The sequence below is a fragment of the Hemicordylus capensis genome, chromosome 5 (assembly GCF_027244095.1).
Source record: "Hemicordylus capensis ecotype Gifberg chromosome 5, rHemCap1.1.pri, whole genome shotgun sequence".
Taxonomy (NCBI): domain Eukaryota; kingdom Metazoa; phylum Chordata; class Lepidosauria; order Squamata; family Cordylidae; genus Hemicordylus; species Hemicordylus capensis.
The window spans coordinates 239,759,918-239,772,910 of NC_069661.1; the positions used below are offsets into that span (position 1 = coordinate 239,759,918).

Genomic DNA, 12,993 nt, shown 5'->3' on the forward strand with positions numbered 1-12,993 from the left:
CGAAAACCACCGATATTACACCACAAAGCTCTTAGGTATTCTAGCACTCACAAGCCCCTCCGTCTGGATTGTGATGGATCAGCAAAGAGAAAAGTGGCTGGGAGAGTCCGTGGGAATGCGCACGGGGAAAGACTGACAGCTCTTTTTCCTTGAGGACTTTAATTGGTAGAGCATTGCAGAAAAATGCTCCGTCTGTCACTTTGGTGTTTCAACCTGGTGACCATTTGGTGTTCAAAGATGTTATCTTTCCCACCCACTCCTCTTTTTCAGTCTGTACTCTAGCTTGTCACTCTCATAAAGAATTGCAGGCTTCTCATTCACAGAATCGCATAATTTAGAATTGGAAGGGACCTTGGAGGTCTTCTAGTTCACCCCCTGCTTAGTGTAGGAAACTGCTACCGTCAGGGCCAGCCATGGGATCCACAGTGATAAAGGAAGTTCATTCTCGTAGTTGGTGCCCAAACAGCTTGTAGAACTTTGAATAAAAGATTAAAGACACTCCCTAGTTCACTACAGTCAGCACATTCAACAAACAGTGAGCCACCAAGCTCAGCTTGATGCCTCCTTCAGGTAGGCGCCCTGGGCAACTGCTATCAGGTACCAGGGGTCTCATCCAGGAGCCTTGTGGGTCAGGAACTGGGTCCCTGCTCTCTAAGGGCTGCTTCCAGGAGCTTTCCTAGACAGCAGGCTTTACCACAGGTTTGCTGTGAGGCTTTACTGCGAGTTCGAAATTATCCCCCAAAAAACCGATGCAAAAAGTGGATTTAACCCCCCGCCCCGGATATAAATTGGGGGTTGCACAATGAAAAACCCAAATTGTTTGTGAAGTGCCATGCTGAGGAGCTGGACCCCCCAGTTGCTGCTGCACATGTGCATCGGCCAGCTGAATGGTGGGAGAGGGGCGGGGCAGAGTGGAGTGGCGCATGTGGCTGGATGCCAGGCAGGCAGCAGAGGGAGCTTTATTTATACCCATCATTCAAGGTATTCTCGGCCTCCCACTTGGCCTGTGCCCCTGCCCCAGTGTCCGCCATCTGCCACGGGCAGGCAGTTTAACCCGGGACCCTGGCGCCCCAGCCCAGAAATGTTCTGGTCCTGGAAATCAAGTAACCCCTGGGAGCCCGTTCCATGCCGCTGCATGCTGAGAGAATATATGCCACTCTGAGAGAATATCCATGCCACTCCATGCTGCATGACTGTATAGTCTCTCAGGCCTGTCACTTCATTGCTGCAGGAAGTTACCAGGCCAGCCTGTGGACCAGGCCACTCCAGGCGCTTGCCAGCCATCGAAAAGGAGCCCTTCTTATCAGGGGTGGTCCTAGGTGTCCTGCCTTTCCCCATGCCCCTAGTGGGTGGGTATCGGCCCCCTTTCAGCACGGACCCTTGCAAGCTTCACGGGAGGTGGAGAGGAGGGAAGGGTGTCAGCTGTCTTTTCTCTTCTCATGCTTCTGGCAAGTTTTGCAAGGCGCCTTGCAAGGCTTTCAAGGGTCAGATGGCTCTCAAAGAGGTGCTCTGATGGTGGCATTGGGGGGCATTATGTTGCCTGGCTGGTGCCCCCCGATTCTGCCATCTGAGGTGACTATCACACCTTGCCTCATGAAGAGGCCACCCCCGCCTGTAGGAGGCTCTTGATATTTTCCAGCGATTTGTTGACCTCACTCTCAAGAGTCAGATCAAGCTGTAAGCGCCTTCTGTCAGTGCATGCTTGGCCTGTCGCTTGGGTTGATCTCTGCGTGTGACTGGGGTGGGAGAGGATAGGAAGACGCATTGTTCAGCTTCTCCGCAGGGGTTAGGAGAGATGGCTTTTTGATTCCGAGTGTCGATTGACTTCTTGGAGGATTCTGAAAACGGCAGGTTCATTATTCCTCCTTGTGTGACTGTGCACAGTTTGGCACAGCAAGACTGAGGAGGAGCCACACTCACCTCAACTCTTTTGAGTAGACTTCAGTCATCTGTATTGTAATCTGTGCATCACCATCTGCACACAGTACGGGTCGAGCAGGCCAATGATCATTATTGTTGAAGTGAGGGCTGCAACCACTGAGAGGGAGGGTGGAGAGAGAGAGAGGGAGGGAGGGAGGGAGGTCATGGCAGGAAGAGGAGAGCGAGCGAGCACAAGGGCAGCAGCTGCAGCAGTGATGGTGGGAGAGGGAAAGCACATGCAGTGGCAGGAAGAGGAGCAGGAGAGAGAGAGAGAGAGAGAGAGAGAGAGAGAGAGAGAACACACACATGAGTGTGGTAGCCATGGTGGCAGAACGGTGAGAGAGAGAGAGAGAGAGAGAGAGAGAGTGCAGTGACAGGAGGAGGGGAGCAAGAGAGAGTGAGCATGTGAGTGTGGTGGCTACAGCAGCAGTGGCAGAAGAGAGAGGGCGCATGCATGGCAGGAGGGGGAGGGGAGTGAGAGAGAGAGAGTGTGAGTGTGGTGGCTGCAGCAGTGGCAGGAGAGAGAGAGTGCATGCATGCAGTGGTGGAAGGAGGAGGGGAGCAAGAGAGAGAGGGCAAGTGCGAGTGCAGTGGCCGAGAGAACTAGAGGCGGTGGCAAGCCAGAGGCCACTACTAGGGTCTGTGCAAGCCCCTAGTAGCCTGCAGGCTGCAGAATGAAGTAGGCAAAAAGGCAGGGTCCTGGGCTGATTTAGGCAGTGGAGGAGGGAGGGGAAGAAGGAGGCAGCAAAGTTAACAGGGCAATGTAGAGTAGGGAGAAACGGAAAATAAAAGGATTCCCAGGCACTTTGGGGTGCAAAACCCTTGCAACCAACAGGATGTCTCCACCATGCTCAGTGGGAGTGTGTTTTCCCCAGGAACAATGTTGATTTCTGGTTCTTTGAGGAAGCACTGCAAATATATATTGATTTAAGATATTGACATTGCTTATAATATATTTTCAAGACAGATCCATATTGACCCTCCCGTGCAGGAGGGAGAGGCGATGGGCAGCTCTACCCTCCATGGACATATTAAGAAAGAAAGAAAGAAAGAAGAGAAAATACTGTAACATTTGCACATGCAAAAAGGAAGCTCTTCCTTTCTTACCTAAAAATGCTTGCAAAGGCTGCTAACTCATCTTTTGTGCTCTCCCCTCCACTTTCCTGTCCCAGCAGATTCAAAATGATAAAGGAAATACTTTAAAAACATCTGGTATTCATCCCCCAAATACAGCGCCGCTGCTTGTTTGCGGCAAATGCCTCGCTTTTAATTTTATTCTCCCGGCCTCCCCAATAACGGATGCATCAGTAAATATGTGGACTGATTCTCTCCCCCGCCCCAAGTTTTCTAGTATATTTCCATTTTTTAAAAACCCCTCCATTTGTGTTCAACAAGAGAGCCTCTTTCTCTAAGATTAACATTTCTTATGATTGTTCCTGACAGAGGATTTACTTTCAGAGGCCCTGCTAAGGATAACCAAAAAAGGGCATGGAGCAAGTCAGTTTTGGCAGCTTGCATGAATTTTCGGAGGTTTTTAGGTCTTGGTTTTCTTCTGAGTGGCTTCCTGAGCGTGCCTAGGGAATGACAAGGCATCCCTTCAGGCTGGCTGACCCCACCTTTGGCTGCAGCCTAGCCATTGGCTGCTTATTAGAATAAATTGAGGACAATGCATACCACTGGCTGCCAATTTTAAACATAAGGGATATGTATTCACTTAGCATTGGCTTTTTGGGAGGGGCCAAGGCAAGGCAAGGCTGTAGTTCTATGGACTAGGCTGGTGGAGCTTAGACTGCCTAGGAGCTTCTTTTGCTGAGCTCCTGCCTGCACTCGGCCTGTTCCTCATTACCTACCTGCTTGAAAACTCTTGCAGCTACCGAGGTAAGGGCTTAAGGAATCCTAAGCATGATAACCAAGGAGGCAGTGATGTGGTTCTTTTGCATGTGCTATAGTTTGCACAGGGTCTTTCTTTCTTTCATTCTTTCTTTCTTAGCAAGCATCAAGTTATTGCTAAGAGTGCCGGCCGCTTCCCATTGAAATTCAGAATCTCTTGTTTCATGGGGATAAGGTTTTATGATGCATGCATCTGCACCTTGTATATACCTGCATCCAATGTCGATCTAATGTACAGGAGCTATCTATCTACAGTGGAGAGAGCAATTACTGGCCTGTTAGGCTGGGGAATTGTTGCCTCTCAGTATCACCTTATGGAATAATTAATCTATTCATATTTTCCCTTTGAAAGAGGTTTTAAAAATGGTTTTGGGAAGAGAAGGCTCTGCCACTGAAAAAGATGCAACTTCTCTCCCCCTTCTTCTGGAGTCTAAGACTCGGACTTGCAGAAACTTAACGGCAAAGAGAAGGCAACTTAACACAGTCCTGGCAAAGCTCTGGTTAATGTTATGGATTTGATATGTTGCTGAAACAGATGTCCTGTTCCGGCTGTCTTTCATAAAAAGAACGGGGGGGGGGGGGGGAAGAGAAGCTTTGTTGACAGTTCCTCTCCATCAGTTTTTAGTTTTTCGCCTTCCACATGTAATGCAGCGTATTGGCAGGCTGTTTCTTATAAGGGAGCTTTCCCGGTTAATAGAAAAAAGGAATGTTCATGGGTGGGACTGGCAGATAATAAAACCTCTGTGTGTGAGCCAGGTTGTCATTCCAGAAAGAAAGGAAGCAGGCTTTTTCATATCGAGAGCACTTCTGACATGCTTAGATGGCTTTGCAAGCGAAGGCACTGCCATTTTGCATGGCACAGAATTTGTCAGGACTGGAGGGAACAGAAGGGGAAACCAGTGCAAAGGTTTAAAGGGGGAAACAAGAGGAAATAGCCTTCATCGCAGTCCAAAGATAACATAAGAACCATTTGCTTACATAGTCCAATATTTGAACCAAATGCCCTTTCAGTAGCTCTTCTTCCCTTTCTTTGTATGCAACTGTGGTTATATTTTGCTTTCATTTGTTACGGTTTCTTCTCTTCTTGGGGAAAAATGTGTTTTGTAGGAAAACGTTGTCTTAAGAACAATAGGGATAAGCCATCAGGAAGTGCTCCTGCACAAGCACTCTTGAAATGAACTGGAGGTGCAGGACAACTTACTCGTGGATTACACAGGATGTGCATGTTATGATTTGCGTCCAAAAATGTATGCGTGGATCAGACAAATTTGTTTGGAAATGTGTATTGCACAGGCAGACTCATCAGAGAGCTAGGCTTGACTGCAGCTCCTCGTCAAGCAGACATCGACCCAAACCCGGGTTTATTGCCATTCAACAGATGGAAAGGTCCCTGGATCCACTTCACATATAACGCTTTAGCAATGTACTTAGAAGTTAAAGCATCCTAGGCATGCACCAAAAAGCATTAAGTGTGAATGTATCAAGCACATGCACCCTACAGGCCTGCTTGCCAAGGAGTTGTGATTGGCTACAACTATCTTTCAAGTATATGCTCATAGGTAAACCCTGGTTTGTCTCTGCATAATATGTGAAATGGCCCCAAGAAGCAATAGGTGAGATTTAATGTGATAAAATATGTAACAGACTTGCAATCAGCAGCATATCTGTTTGGGCAGTTCCAAGGGTAACAGAATCAGGCGTGCTACCACTTTTTCAATGACTGTAAAGTAAAATGTGCCGTCGAGTCGGTGTTGACTTCTGGCAACCATAGAGCCCCGTTTTACCATTGCCATCTCCCGCGTAGTATGAGATGATGCCTTTCAGCATCTTCCTGTATCGCTGCTGCTCAATATAGAAATTTCGCATAGTCTGGGAAACATACCGACAGGGATTCGAACCAGCAACCTCTGGCTTACTAGTCGAGTCATTTCCCACTGCACCATAAGCAAATTTTCCAGTTGGTGTTATACACACACACGCACAGAGGCAAGAGAACATCTCCCTCTACAAGGCCATATATTTGTACAAAACCCTTAAATATCTCCTCTAAATCTATAGATATTGTCTGAAATATGCAAAATACATTGGTAATGAAATCAGAATTTTGGACATCATTTCTGATTCCATTACAGATGTACTTTGCATGTTTCAGATACTATCTAGATATTATCTATATATTTAAAGCAGATATTTAAGGGTTTTGTAAAACATATGGCCTTATAGTAGGAAATGTTCTCTTGCCAGTGGGTATATATAACATCAACTTTTTAATTTGCTTGCTACACTCATTGAGTCCCCTAATGGCGCAGTGGGGAAATGACTTGACTAGCAAGCCGGAGGTTGCAGGTTCGAATCCCTGCTGGTAAGTTTCCCAGACTATGGGAAACACCTATATCGGGCAGCAGCGATATAGGAAGATGCTGAAAGGCATCATCTCATACTGCACAACAGATGACAATAGTAAAACCCTCTTGTATTCTACCAAAGACAACCACAGGGCTCTGTGGTCACCAGGAGTCAACACCAACTCGACAGCACACTTTACCTTTAACAGTCATTGAAAAAGTGGCAACATACCTGATTCCATTGCCCTTGGAATTGCCAATTTATAAGAGCTGCCCATTAAACTACATTCCCCTAACATTTTCATTCATTTGGGGCTTTTAAGAGAGCAGTGCCTAATGCCTGTAGAGTCCAAAGGTCCCTCCAGAATAGTAACCAGTCCGTGAAGCACTTGATGCTTCAAGGAGAATGTGTCCGTGTGGGCTGGTGAGGCAGTTTGCTAGGTGGAGTCACTGTGATGTGTGATATACTGGATCCCAGCCTTGGATCTTCAAACGTTGTTGGACTACAGTTCCCATCATTCTATATAGAATCTTTGACTGTGCTTCCTGTGTCTTAGCAGTTCTGGCTCCCAGGGAGAGACTCCTTAAAAGTTGTATGAGCCTACTCTTCCCTCAAGAAGTTCAGGTTACCAACCAAACATATCAGGTGGTATAAAATATGATAGCTAAATTGATAAATAAATAAACAAACTTAATGATTTGGTAAGGCTTGACATCTTAATTTGATTGATACAGAACGGGAATGGAATTAACTGTTTTGGTACGTTTGGAAAAGTTATCAAGATAGAGAATATTCTCACCTTTATTATTATTACCATTAAGAATATTTGCACACTGCTTTTCAACAAAACAAGTTCTCAAAGTGGTTTATATAGGAAAAGGAATAAGATGGTTAGTGCAAAATACAAGGAAATTGCCAGCAACAGCCTCTGGAAAGGTCATGTGCTGGGACTGGCTAGGGACCAAGTGGGTTACTGGTTCTGCTCTATCTCTCTGAGGGGTACTGAAAAATCTGAACAGAAGGGGATGTAACTGTGGAAAGGTAAAGGGGAGGAAATGGAAAGGCATGTATGTGTAGTGCTTGCTTCAAATATATTCTGTAGCAATTTCCAGCCTGGGAGACTTTCAAAAGAAAAACCCAGTCTGTGGACATTTTACTTATTTTTAAAGGGAATAAATAGCAATAATAGCTCTAGTTGCACATTATGTTCAATGCATGTGCAATCTGTGTATAGTGTACCATGTATAAATGTATACACAACATGTAGTCACACATGTTCAACATAATACAACATGCAACCGTGTACTTTCTATCTGTTTCATGCAACACTGTCCCTCATACACAGGACAACTTAAGATTAAGATGTAAACTCTTTCTCTTTATTTATAGCATGCATCTCCAACTTGTACAGCTACTGCATGCTTTTCTTCCTAAATCTTCTGAGACGACCCACTCCGCCTCTTCACTTCCTGTTCCTCCTCTAAACTCCACCTCCCTGCCGCCGCCTCTAATACGACTTGTTACCCTATCTGTAACAATGATCTTCCCTATTTTTCAAGCGGGGGTCATTTTTTAAAACAAACCAACAAACCCAACAACCTTGGTGTGAGAGCCATTTCCCACCATCCTGACCTCCAAACATTACTGTGCTTTTCCTGGTGTCAGGGGGACCCTTTAAGAGCTCTGTCAAGCTTCAGCGCCATTTTGGAAGGCATGCACAGAGCACTAGCAAGCAGAGTCCTGCCCCAAGTGCTTTATCTTAGAACTCTATGGAGAGAGCACTGGGGAGGACTACATTTCCCAGCACTCCTCCGGAGATGGTGTTGGGGCTTGAAAGGGCTGTTTTTTCCCTTAAGGAAGCCCCGCTGGCACTGGGCAAAGTGCAGCACTGCACGGTGAGAACAGTTGCCTCTGCACAGTATCATGGAGGCTGGGTGGAGTTTTCTGAATCAGCCAAAGCTTTGCACAGGCCTAACAGTTAGACAGGGTGCTGAACCTACGGTCCATAGCAGCCACCATTGTCTCCTGGGCCTTGCAATGAAGAACACTGATTTATTATTATTATTATTATTACTTTACATTTATATCCCGCTCTTCCTCCAAGGAGAAACTTGTGTTTCTCCTCACAACAACCCTGTGAAGTAGGTTAGGCTGAGAGAGAAGCAACTGGCCCAGAGTCACCCAGCTAGTATCATGGCTGAATGCGGATTTGAACTCGGGTCTCCCCGGTCCTAGTCCAGCACTCTAACCACTACACCACACTGGCTCTTTATATAACTTATAACTTATAACTTGCATTTGAAGGGGCCTCTACAAGGGTTACTTTTAAAGCGAATGTATCATGTACAGTCATTCACACAAAAACATGTGTGTGTGTTTGTGTGCAGACATCTGGATGCATTCACAGTGTAATGTCTGAATGGGGCTAATATATTTTGTATTTACAGACTGCATTTCATATATATGTCTGTTTTGTGTATATATAAAAAACCATTAATACCTGAAGGCCTTTTTGTTTAGGCAAACATTTGGATTGCCTTTTATCTGATTTGTTATGCTCCCCCTTAGTATGTTTAGTTTGTTTCTGCTGCTGCTGCCTGTTCTGCTTTTATTGGTCTGAGATAATTTTAAATCGATATGCGATTTGCTATGGGTATTGATATTGATATGTGATTTGCGATGGGAAATTATTATTATCATCATCTTTATATTTATTTTTCTAAGACATAGCTGTGGCTAATCCCATGTGTGGCAGCTCTTGCGAGAGTTCATGAGCAGTTGCCAGATAGCCATGGGTATGGGCTAGAACGGCCGCCGCCAGGCAGAGAAAGCGGCGGGCGAGAAAACTACGGCAGCGGGTGGGTGGGCGGCGGAGAGGGCAGCACAGCCTCTCTCTCTCTGGCCTGCCTGCCAGCCAATAGGAAACATGGCCCAGCCTGCTGGGCGGAAGAAGGCAGCCAGTGGGTGGGCAGTGGAGAGGGCAGTGCACTCGCTCTCTGGACCACCTGCGGGCCAAAAGGAAGGATGACTCGGCCCCGCCGGGCAGAAGGCGGCCAGCTGGCAGGAGAAATGGGCGGTGCACTCCCTCTCCAGCCCGCCTGCTGGCCAGAAGGAAAAGTGGCCTGGCCACTGGGAGATGTGGTGGGGAGAAGAGGTGGCGATCAGGCCGGCTGGGAGAAGCGGGCGGGGGGGGGGGCGGAGAATGATATGCGGCTGGGGGGAGAGAACGAAATGGGGCTGGGGGAGAACGAGGGGCGCAGATGCTCTGCGCCAGGTCAGCTAGTTGTTGTTGTTATTATTATTAGTAGTAGTATTTGTATTTGTTGGTTTTATATATTGTGAGCTGTCTTGCACATCTTTGGAATTTGGTCCAATCCTGGAATAAGCACAGTAAATAAATAAAATCTCAGTGACCCTTGCAACAACTCTACTACTATGTATATATTGCTTTTCAGCAAAGGTTTCCAAAGTGGTTTACGTAGAAAAACAAACAAACAAGATGGTTCTTTGCCCCAAAAGGGCTCCCAATCTAAAATGAATCATAAGGCAGATACCAACAGCAGCCATTGGAAGGATGCTGTGCTGGGGTTGGATAGGGTCAATTTAGGTTGGACTGTGAATAAATCTAGTTTAGGACTGAGCTGTCAATCTGAAAAAAGGCAAAATATTATCAGCCATTTAAAAAAAAAACCCGTTAGATATTCTCTTCTTTTCTTGAAATATATCAGTAGAGAGGGAACTGCACAGTTCAGTAGTCATGATGTGGCCTCAGTGACTTTTCATCCAGAAAGATCACATCTAAACTGAACTCTAAATGTCTTTGAGTCAAATTTCAATAGTTGGTTAAATGTCCATGCCAGACCACTTTCTTTGAGGGATGCTATGGTGACAGCCATTTGTTCTTCATAGGGCCATGCTAGCCAAAATGTTCCCCAAGCAGGACTCATCACTATGAAGAAATACATGAGTGGAGCATCTACCCAAACTGATAAGGGAATCCAGGAGAATGAATTGGTTCAGCCATAATGATAACTTTCGGTCTCAACTCAAGCCATCTCAAAGCTGCACCATCTCATCTGGGTGCTTTCCAGATTAGACCCTGCAACGGGGTCACAGCATATCTCTAAAGTGTGCTTCCACACTTCCTGTGTTGTGACACCGCAGTCCCTACGCTGACAGCAGGATGTCATTCATATCTCCACTGCCTTGTTTCGAATTTAATTGCTGTGATATAGTGCTATAACGTTGTATGTCCGGCGTTTAAAAGTTGCTGTTTTTTCAGGTTGTTAATTTTCGCGAGACTGCTCCCTGTGCTGGGTGCTTTACTATTTATGTTTTGAATGTGATTTGCCTGAACGGAAGCATTTTGCTGCTGTTGAGCGGCTAATCTGGAAAGCACCCTGGAAACCTACCTACTTGATCTCTGTGAAGAAAGTTAAGATGAGAGTGAGTGATCCAAGGCCACCCAAAGAGCTTGGACCTGGGTTTCCCTGGTCTTAGACTGATGCTCTGACCCAGACACTACACTCTTCCCTCTTTTTTGCAATCTTTTTGACATCCATCTTAACAGACAATCCAATCCAGTGATGCCAGAATTCTTCGTTACCTGGAGCTTTCCCAGATATCAGGCTTTACCATGGGTTTTCTGTGAGTCTTTACTGTGAGTTTGAAGTTGCCCCCCCAAACTGATGTTAAAAGTTGATTTTTTTTAACCCCGGATATAAATCGGGCTACCTTATACTCTTAACATGTGATGAAAAACCCAGATTGTGTGTGAAGTGCCCCCTGATAGCTCGCAAAGACTTTGGGGTAAATTTGGCCGATATGTGAACGCACACCTCCGTTGTGAACTAAAAGCCGAATGTGGAAAACTTTTAGAATATTAACTGGTCCAGCTCATAATGCTCCAATATGTAGCAAACCAAGTGTAATTTTCCTGTGAATGGCTTCTCTGGCTCAGAATGGTAAGCAACGTTCTGTCCATGCACCATCGCTGAGTCTTCAGTTGCCCCACTGAATTTAAGCTATTTTTCATCCAAGTCCTTGAAACGACTCAAAACTGCAACAGAGTTGTGCAAAGGCCTGGGGCGGGGGGACTAAGTGGAGAGGAAGAGTGTGAAACTTCAGGCCCGAGGGCTGCCCCTTTCAGATTCTCCACTCTCCAGGCAGGGATCTGGAGCCTGGAAGGGTTAGTCTCAGCTGGAAGGGTTTAATATCTCAGTCTATCACCTCTTGGAGCAGGTTGCTCATTTGGATCGAACAGTGGTTTTGCAACTTGTCCTGCTTTGTGACACCCTTGTGATGCCTCTTCATGCCTCGTGAGTTCCCACCTGATGGCCCATCCACAACAGGATTGGCATCCACCCTTGCACAGTTGGCATGGCAGGAAATGGGTGGCTGAGTATGTCTGCTTGACCTCAGTAACATCTCATAAGAACATATAGGAAGTTGCCTTATGCTGAGCCAGACCATTGGTCCATCTAGCTTAGTATTGTCTACTCCAGGGTTTCTTAACCTTGGGCCCCCAGACGTTGTTGGACTACAACTCCCAGAATCCCCAGCCACAAAGGCCATGTCTGGGGATTCTGGGAGTTGTAGTCCAACAACATCTGGGGGCCCAAGGTTAAGAAACCCTGGTCTACTCTACACTGACTGGCAGCAGTTCTCCAAGGTTTCAGGCAGGAGTCTTTCCCAGCCCTACCTGGAGGTGCCAGGAATTGAACCTGGGGTCTTCAGCATGCAAAGCAGATATTCTACTGCTGTGCTATGGCTCCATCTCTCACCTTATGTTTGCAAAGAAAACACAGTTATGTGCATCCATAAATGCTGGGATAAATTTGTCCTCTTGCATGATGACTTTAAAAAAGCATGCACACACACACAAGGCTTTGGCAGTGGAAGGTAGATAATTCTTGGGGCGGGGGGCAGGAAATGGCTGAATATCTGCTCACTTTTGTGATGAACGTATCGATGAGAATCTTTGTGATTGCAACAGCTGCAGCTAGGGCAGGCTGCAATGGGAAAGTACTCTACTTGGAAAGGATTTTGCTCAGTGGAAACTTTCACTACATATTTCTATGCTCTGCTCATACAGATAATAAATAAAGAGAGGGTCCTCTGAGAGATGCAGTGGAGGGTGTGAGACAATAAGCAAACCCGCCCATTCACACATTCACTGGTTGGATGCCCTTAAATAGGAAAATTGGAAATTAGCTTGTAGAAGTGCTACAGACAGATATACTTTTGAAGAACACCATGTCTAGCCATAAATATTTTTCAGCTTGGATCTAACGGTGGGGGGGGGGGGCACACTGTAAAAACACAAGACTGGCAAGTTACTACAAAACCCAGAATAATGCTGGGAATATTGTCTTCATTAATTCAGCAATCTGGTAACTCAGACATGTCAAAAGCATTAGTGTTGTTGGTTTTTTTTGAAAGCTAAAGAACACAAAGGCAGGAACAACAGATTTATGGGGCAAACCTTTTTAGCACCAACTAATCCATGGAGAGAAATGATAAGCATTGCCGTAAAATACACAGTAAACAACAATTCTGCGATTGCCCAGGGGATGTGGGAAGGAGCTTAGAAATGTGTGTTCTCTCTTAAGAACAACATTACTAGGTCAGATGGATGACCCATCTAGTCTATTTTATCATGAAGATGGCCATTTCTGGATAGTGCAGGGCAATTTTTGGAACATAGGGAGAATCTTGCTGGATCACGTCAACTGTACATGTAGTCCCCTTTCCCACAGTGGCTAACCAGATGCCTTCAGGAAGCCTAGAAGTAGGACGTGAAAGCAATAGCTCTCTCTCATCGCCACTTCCAACAAC

General features: G+C 46.0%; 1 protein-coding gene across 12 annotated transcripts in view; it reads left to right on the forward strand.

Moving 5' to 3' along the window:
* The first annotated feature begins 3,629 nt into the window (after positions 1-3,629).
* The window catches only part of CALD1 (caldesmon 1), a 306,807-nt gene continuing 297,443 nt past the window's right edge, over positions 3,630-12,993 (forward strand). For 8 of the 12 annotated variants that reach the window (XR_008307722.1, XM_053251774.1, XM_053251779.1 and 5 more), the window contains exon 1: positions 3,640-3,798. The gene's annotated coding sequence lies outside the window, so the exon portion shown is untranslated. Of the gene's footprint in view, positions 3,799-12,993 lie in introns of all 12 variants that reach the window. The other 4 variants (XM_053251783.1, XM_053251784.1, XM_053251786.1 and 1 more) reach the window with 2 other exon arrangements.